Raw genomic sequence first — 8,411 nt, 5'->3', positions numbered from 1 at the left:
TTGGTGTCTCCAGCCGAACTGTCTGCTTTCGCGTCTGCACCAGCACTGTCTCTGCCCGTCCCCGGCCGCCTTTCCCGCGCGCCGAGTATCCTCGCTCAACTGACTAGGGCAATTCCCTTTCCTGAAGCTATCCATCTGATTGGTTACAGCTTATTCTACGTTATTTTAAATTTTTACATATTTAAATAATCAAAGCTTGACTACTTTCACGTTCTAAACAAAGTAACAATACTATCCATTACATAATAAACGTTAAATTCTTTTACGTAAAACCAATAAAATTTCCTTTTTAGCTTTGAATGCCACGGCCAGTAGTCTTGCACCAATGTGCTTTCTGATAAATGAATAAAGAACAAAAGTAACTATTATGCACTAAACCTTGCAACAAATGTTCCATTACGTAATGATTCAGTAACGTGTCATGCTGTCATCGTTCAATGTGTTTTGTGTGGAGGAAATGATGATCTGATCCTTAACTGAAAATACCGATAATTTAAATTTACTATATCTTTTAAACAAATAAAGTCACAGAGTTTATATTTACAACGTTTGTCATTTTAATGATTCTCTTCTGTATGAAATATCGATCGTAAAGGTCGACCAAAGCGTTCAGACTTTAGCATTCAGGTCTTTGTTACAAAACTTGTTAATTTGACTTTAATAGCAAATCCTAAACTACTATAGATATGATCAATATTCAAGTTTTCTTAGGATGACCATGAAAATTTATGGAGGATGGCATATTAAAATTACTGTGCCTTGATTCCCTGCAATACTACTGAATTAAATAGTTTTCATAAATGTTTCCCTTTATGGCCAATCTTAGGTCTGCCACATTTAACACTGCTACGTCTCCTTGGCCACAAAATACTGTAGTTCTACTGGGTTTCCCTGTGACGTAGGTTCTCCTATGCCTCACACGCACACTACAGCGCTTAGGCCTCAACAGACAATAGACGGCTGTGAGTGTCCCCATTTCGTGGTGAATCTGTGCCCTTTGTGGCACGCGGTCCTGGACGACAGACTTGGTTTCACAATTCCTGTAGGCTGACTCTTTCGGCCATATATTTAAATGAGAGTGCAATGCTTGTTAACTCACAACTAGAAGGCCTTTTTAGTATTAAGATACAGGGAATATCTCAGCTCTAGTTATGAGATAACAGATATCTGCATCCAGTTAAAAATGTCATTGATGAATTACTTCGTAGTGACTCTGAATTTCTTTCTCTGACAGAGAAAGATTCGACCCGTTTGCACTGACTTTTTAACGTATACCTTAGAAGAGATCCTCCAATAACGCAAGTGAATTAGAGAACTATGTTACGTATGCAAAATGAATTTGATGTTGTAAAGGGAACAAGCTTGGTGGATGTAGTCAGGGTATTTAAGAGACGAAATGCGACCAGGCCAGCCGCTTGCCCCTTAAACACAACTTCCTCGAATTTCACTTGCAGCGTCTGCAGCTCGTTTCTATGCAAAATATACCGGAAACCGGCTTACGTAATGGAACAATATATAAACGGAGCTAAGCGAAAGAAAAGAATTTCCATTGCGACTTGTACCAAATTACGTGGAGAGTGTCCCCGTAGCGCACTGCCACTGCATACTCATAGCGCATTACTCGTTTTGAGACTCAAATAACGAGCGGCTACTCATAGCCTGCTGCTGTTTTAGGACTGCGTTGCAGTAAATTGTCAATTACTTAAATCTTTTACAATGGCAGAGCCAGCTGTCCTCGTAAATTTGAAGCAGAATTGGACATTCTCAAAATAGCGGTAATAATTTACATGTATGCTATTACGTAAAAGATAAAACGCTACTTATGGAGAAACGTGACAGCAGGATGGTAAAATGTTGAAGAATACAAATGATAGCGATAATATGATAATAATAATAACAGTGTAACAGCTCGTTTGCAGTGAACAGGTAGTTGGAGAAGTACAATTACAGTGGATGATGATCACAAGAAAAGTAATTGTTGTATATAGGGTTGGGACCATTCTGGTTTGCTGCATTGTCATTCATGGTAGTTAGGAAAATTTCTATACATTTAGGTGTCATTGCCTACAGACGTTTGTTACAGGTTCTTCAGCCGGTGGCTCTTTGATCGATAAGCCGAAATTTCGGCAGAATGAAAGGCTGCCATTTTCAAATAATTACACCAATCACCGTTGTGAATAGTATGTCGGAATGAAAGCCACTTGTGCAGACGATGCGTGAGATCATCAGTCCCAAAACAGTGAGCCGAATAAGTCGAAACAGCTATGTCCAGGCTATCTTTCAAGAAGTGGGAGCAAAAGTGTCATTGCTTAGATTCCTGTACTAGTTGCTAGGCACTATTATATAGATAATATTTAACGACTGTAATGTTACGATAGATCTTTATCATCAGATTAAATATTAATTGTTTACCTCGTTTGTAAAAGTTACGAAAAATTTAATATGGGTTGAGTTTTCGTGCCTAAAGTAATTATGTAGCGCTTTGTGTGAAGGATCATAACACTTTCTGCGCAATTCACTCCAAGAGGAGTAGTCAGGAGTCAGACATGTATTCAAACAACTTGAAGGAATACCCTCAGATAAAATGTTAAACAACTGCGATATTTCGATAAGGCTGCAATTTTTTTCATCTTAGGATCGCTTTCCAATTTCAGTTCATCGTTCTTTGTTTTCTTCTTTTCTTCCAGTATGCTTTCATCTGTTTTTTTCTGTCTTCAGATCATTTTAAACCACTGTTTTAAGCTGCCTCGCCTTGGAATGCTTCCATTTTCCATACCTTTTCCCGAAAGTCTTCCCTGATGTTTATCCTCTGTTATATTGTTTCTTTCTAAATCCTTTTTTACTTCGTTGACCCAGCTTGGTGTGAAGTTCCTACCCCACAAAAATTTGAAAATCTTGTTAGCTAATCTACTGTCTTGTACTCGAAATAAATGTCCATTGGAAATATTTTCTATATTTCAGCATTAATTCGTAACTTCGAACTTTCTGCTGTGTTTTGTCGCCCTAATGTTTCCCTTATAATTCGTCTCTCTAGCACTTGTAATTTATCTACATTGTAGTTTAATGTTAGGCATTCGCTTCCATATAGGCCTTCTGACTTCACTACTGTGTTGTAATGCCTTATTTTTGCATTTTTGGATATCAAATTTTTATTTTAGTAGTCTTTGGTGATACTACATGCTCTCCTTATTTTATACAACATTTCTTCTATTGCAAATTTTTCCGAAGAATTTTCCTGGATTATCTCCCCTAGATATTTGACTCTTTTTGCCTATTTTGCCAATATCTGCTTCCAGGAATTTTGAAGCATCCTTAACGTTTGCTAAAAAAATTCTTTTCTTCTGCAGAAGTTCTTAAGCCAGTTCTGCCGGCTATTTCTTTCAGGAGACTTCTTTGTGTTATAGCAGAAGCCACATTTCTGGAAAGTATAGCAAAATCATCTGGAAATTCAAGTCAGCTTATTTTCATCATTTGCCTCCTCTTCCTAACCTTAGAGGTGAAATGTCAGCTCAATAAGTTTTCTCCAACACACTATTAAAAAGAATTTGGATAGGGCATCACCATGTCGAACGCCTGTTTTTGTTTTGAAAGATTGTGAAATTTGTCCCATAAATTTAATTTACAGACAGTATCTGTGTCTACTGATTAGGTTTAACAGTTTAGACCTTACGCCAAATTCTCGAATTTTTTTTATCTTCAGTTTCCCTATCAACAGAATCAAAGACCTTTTTGAAATTAACAAGCCTAACTACAATGTCCTTTAAATTAATTAATCTTTGGCGATTTACTGACGTGAAAATAAATATTTGTTCTGAGCATGACCTTCAGTCCTATAACCACCTTGATATTCACCTAAATGACTGTCTCATGTTGTTTTTATTTTGCTTAATAAAATCTTGGAAAATACTTTACACGCTACTGGCAGTAAAGAGATTCCTCTGTCGTTCCTTACATCCTGTTTATTACCTTTTTTGTGGAGTGGATGTATCAAGGCAACTTTCCATTGCTTCCGATTTTTTTTCTGTTTTCCAGATTTCTTCAAATACTAAATTTAGATCATTTGCAATATTTGGCAAGGACCACGTCAGAAGTTCAGCCGTAATTATATTTTCTTAACTAGCTTTGCTGTTTTTGAGGGTTTTAATTACTTTTTCAATTTCTTCTATAGTTGTTGGTAAATATTCCTCCCAATTTTCATTAACATTTGAAAATTCCAATCTATGACTTGGTTCAGCACAGTTTAGAAGCTGATGAAAATACCTTACTTCTATTTCAATATTCTGAGTATTGCTTAAACCAGTTCCACCGTTTTCATTTTTGAAACAGACATTTGGAGTTTGGCACCCCATTAATTCGTTCTTAAACGAAGGCCCAACGGAGCGCCCGGTCGCCGTGTCATCGTCAGCCCACAGGCGTCACCTGATGCGGATATGGAGGGGATGTGGTCAGCACACAGCTCTCCCAGCGGTATGTCAGTTTCCGGGACCGGAGCCGCTACTTCTCAATCAAGTAGCTCCTCAGTTTGCCTCACAAGGGATGAGTGCACCTCGCTTGCCAACAGTGCTCGGCACACCGGATGGTCACCCCTCCAAGTGCTAGCCGAGCACGACAGCGCTTAACTTCGGTGATCTGACGGGAACCGGTGTTACCACTGCGACAAGGCCGTCGGCTTTACTTCGTTCTTAAAAGTTTGATAAAAGTCACGGGTATTATTTTTCACAAAGGCTTGGTCTATTTCCGAAAGTTTTTCCATTTCATAGGCATGTTTGATATTTTTGTTTAACCTCGCTGTTTCCTTTCATTGTTGTTTAAATTGAACATAATCTTCAATTTCCTTTGACATACAAATTTTCCCATTGTTTATCCCTCTATGCTATGGCTTCTTCGTATACTTCATTCCACTATATTTTCCTTTTATTTTTTATTGACCCAAATGTTTTGTGTGCTGCATTATTAATTGCTTTTGATATTTCTTGCCACTTGCCATGTTTAGCCACGTTTAGCTCACTATTTTATTAGCAAATCTAAAAAAAAGATAAAGAGCATTGGGTACAATTTCTGATAAACCATGAGCAGTTTTCTCACTAGAAACATTGAAAACAAAAAATCTTCAAATGACCACTGTAACATATTCAGTTGATTAGTTTTCAGCTGTAGCTGATCTTCCTTTGATCCCAGAAGGCACCCCAACAAGTGATCACGAATAATCTATTCCTGTCTACACAAAAGTTCCTATAATTCAAGGTAATTCCCCTTGTTGTCGGAACTTTCATCTTCAGAGTGTTCTCTGTATGCAAGCTCATGCTGCCCCAAGAAACAGACAGTATTATAGTAAGTCTTACGTTTGCGAATCTATTTTGTGTCATAATCGCATTAAGAATATGTTTTATGCCTAGAAGTTGGACTCCTTCATCAATTAAACGTTCAGTTCGTCTATGACCTAGCAACTGAACACTCTCTTAATACAGAGGGCGCTTACATGAACTCTAACGTTTCTCGGCTTTTCCGTTAGTATTTTTTGTCACATATACTCCGAAAGATGCTGACATCCATGCATTTTCAATCCCAGAGCCATCAAACAAAATACATGTGTAACAATAAACATTATCTGTTAGAGAGCATGTGGGCCAAGAAATTTCCTGTTTTGTTGCCCATCAAACTATTATAACGTCTGAGTGTGGTGTGAATCGTTTATTTTCATAGGCTCACTTTGTTTCGTAAGTCCTGCATGATAACTGTTTTTCGTCTAATTCGCGAAATAAAGACACAAGTGGTCCCTTTGCTCAAACCATAATAATCATTTAATCACCTGCACTCACGAATTATACAACTGACACGAGTTTGTTAACCCAACGCTAACAAGATTTGGTATTAGAACAGATACACTATGTGATCAAAAGTATCCGGACACCCCCAAAAACATACGTTTTTTATATTAGGTGCATTGTGCTGTCACCTACTGCCAGGTACTCCATGTCAGCGACCTCAGTAGTCATTAGACATCGTGAGAGAGCAGAATTGGGCGCTCCGTGGAACTCACGGACTTCGAACATTGTCAGGTGATTGTAAGTCACTTGTGTCATACGTCTGTACGCAAGATTTTCACACTCCTAAACGTCCCTAGGTCCACTGTTTCATATGTGATAGTGAAGTGGAAACGTGAAGGGACACATACAGCACAAAAGTGTACAGGCCCCCTCGTCTGTTGACTGGCAGAGACCGCCGACAGTTGAAGAGGGTCGTAAAGTGTAATACGCAGCAAAAAAGGTGTAGCAACGGTAGCGAAATGGAAGACACACGTGGCAGTAAGGAAAGTCTATGGGATGACTCGCGAGGTAGAATTCCAAACAGATCTTAGAATCGGTGAGGAGGACATTAATCAGATAGAACTTTGTGAAGACGAGCAGTTTGGACAAGCGTTGGGATGTCATTTGCCAGCCAAGATGATAAGCAAACGAAATTATGATATCAGGAGCCAAATTAGACAGAAAGCTGCTATTCGTAGTTGCAGAAGACCACCGTCGTGTACATCAGCATGCAACAGTCCGATAGACACACGCAGAGATGAATTTTATGGGCATAGATTTCCGAATGGGAGATGGAAGGATATCCTCAGCAAGTGCACACGGAGGACTACAATATTACGGAAAGAGGTGTCGAGCATTCTCCAATAACTTGAACGTCTACCTGCAAAGATGATTAAAGTCAGTACCGAAACATAGAACAAAATCGAAAAGGTCAATACAGAAATACGGAACGAAATCAAATAGGTCAGTACCGAACACGAAACGAGATCATTAAGGCAAATACCGAACTAGAGGGGGAGGTCAAGCAATCAAAAGTGAGAAACAGGAAGTCAAGGATGAAGTAAAGGCACTCTGCACGAAACTCGAGCGAGATATTGCAGATGCAAAGAGACCAGTGAACGAGGAGAAACTGATAGCAAGAGGTGCCAAATGCATTGTTCGCGAAATGCGGGAAGAGATACTCAAGACCACGAAGGTTGGAAAGAGTGTACTGCCAACATTACAAATACGAATTAAGAGGATGGAGGAAACTGAGTTACGAAAGAGTAAAACTGCAAATAATAACACTTTGAGGGCTGAACTGTCCAGTTCTAAAGAGTGAATAGAGACTGATGTCAAGCAACTATCGCCAGAAGTCAAATGGAGGACTAGGCAGAGTACTCCTACCGAAAGAGAGATGGAAAGTAACGTACAGACGGCGCACACTGAAGAAAGCAATTGCGAATTCACGGCAGCCGAGTCTTGTTCCCACTGTCAGAAGCCTGATCTCCGGTAGTAGAGTATCAGAACAGCTTCATCTACAAAATGTTCGAGTAGAACACAGGATATTTGGGAGTAGCGTGGACCGGGAGTCTGCATAGAACCGGGACGCGGTGCAAAGAAGGAGCGCGCGGTGCTGCAACGATGCCTCTGCAGTAAATAATTCCAGCCGCTTGCGACGAACTGCTGGACACGTTACCAGTGGGAGCAGTAGCAGTGAACAGAGAACAGAATTTGGACATGTTGGCTTACACCATGTCGAGACTGAAGAAAGAGCAACCCTAGTATCAAGGCAGATAAGAGGCAGAGAGGAAACCTGTCTGCGAATCTATTCATCGTCCGTTAACTAACTGCTGACATCATAATTGCAATAGACTTTCTATCTGAGCAGAGAGCATAGTAGATACTGGACGTAGGGAATTGACTCTGGGGAAGACAAATGAGATCAAAATTCGATCCTATGAACAACCAATAAAGGTCCAGATTCCGGCTAGCTGCTTGAAGCTGCAGTTCACGAAACATAACGATTATCAAATCAAGGAAAACGTGAATATCATGTGGAAGACAATGGAGGAGATTTTGCTTTGCTGACAGGAATTATTTTGCTTTTGATTTTGTACAGACGAATGTCAAACAACGTGCACTATGTAAAACAGCCGACATATTTATGTATATGATAATCCTACCTTAAACATAAATAATTGAGGCAGCTACCCATGTGAGAATTGATGGAAGTATGTCGAGGGGTATAATGGGATACGTCTGTCCTTCTGCTCTCAGTGCCTAGTAGGATATTTGTAACCACTAGTTAAGGGAATATCCGATGTTTGGATCATTTTTTACTGCATGAGATAACAGTATAAGATTCACCTCTTGGCAGTACGAATTGGGTGACGAGGAAGGAGAGCTGTAAGGTGGCAGTATTTTGGCACCTTACAAAGATTCAGTCCCACTCATATACGTGCGATGATACAGTGATTGGACATCTACTGACAGGCCTGGAACCGCTTATTGAAGGTAAATAACGAACCATGGACTTTGCCGTCGGTATGGAGGCTTGCGTGCCTTACCGATACAGATAGCCGTACCGTAGGTGCAACCACAACAGAGGATTCTTATACCGAC

General features: G+C 39.7%; 1 pseudogene; it reads right to left on the bottom strand.

Moving 5' to 3' along the window:
• Positions 1–4,552: 4,552 nt before the first annotated feature.
• Positions 4,553–4,670, bottom strand: LOC126185833 (5S ribosomal RNA; annotated as a pseudogene).
• Positions 4,671–8,411: the final 3,741 nt, after the last annotated feature.

This window comes from Schistocerca cancellata, chromosome 4 (assembly GCF_023864275.1).
Source record: "Schistocerca cancellata isolate TAMUIC-IGC-003103 chromosome 4, iqSchCanc2.1, whole genome shotgun sequence".
In the NCBI taxonomy this organism is placed as follows: Eukaryota; Metazoa; Arthropoda; class Insecta; order Orthoptera; family Acrididae; genus Schistocerca; species Schistocerca cancellata.
The sequence above is the reverse complement of the archived record's forward strand: the minus strand, read 5'-3'. Positions and strand labels throughout refer to the sequence as shown.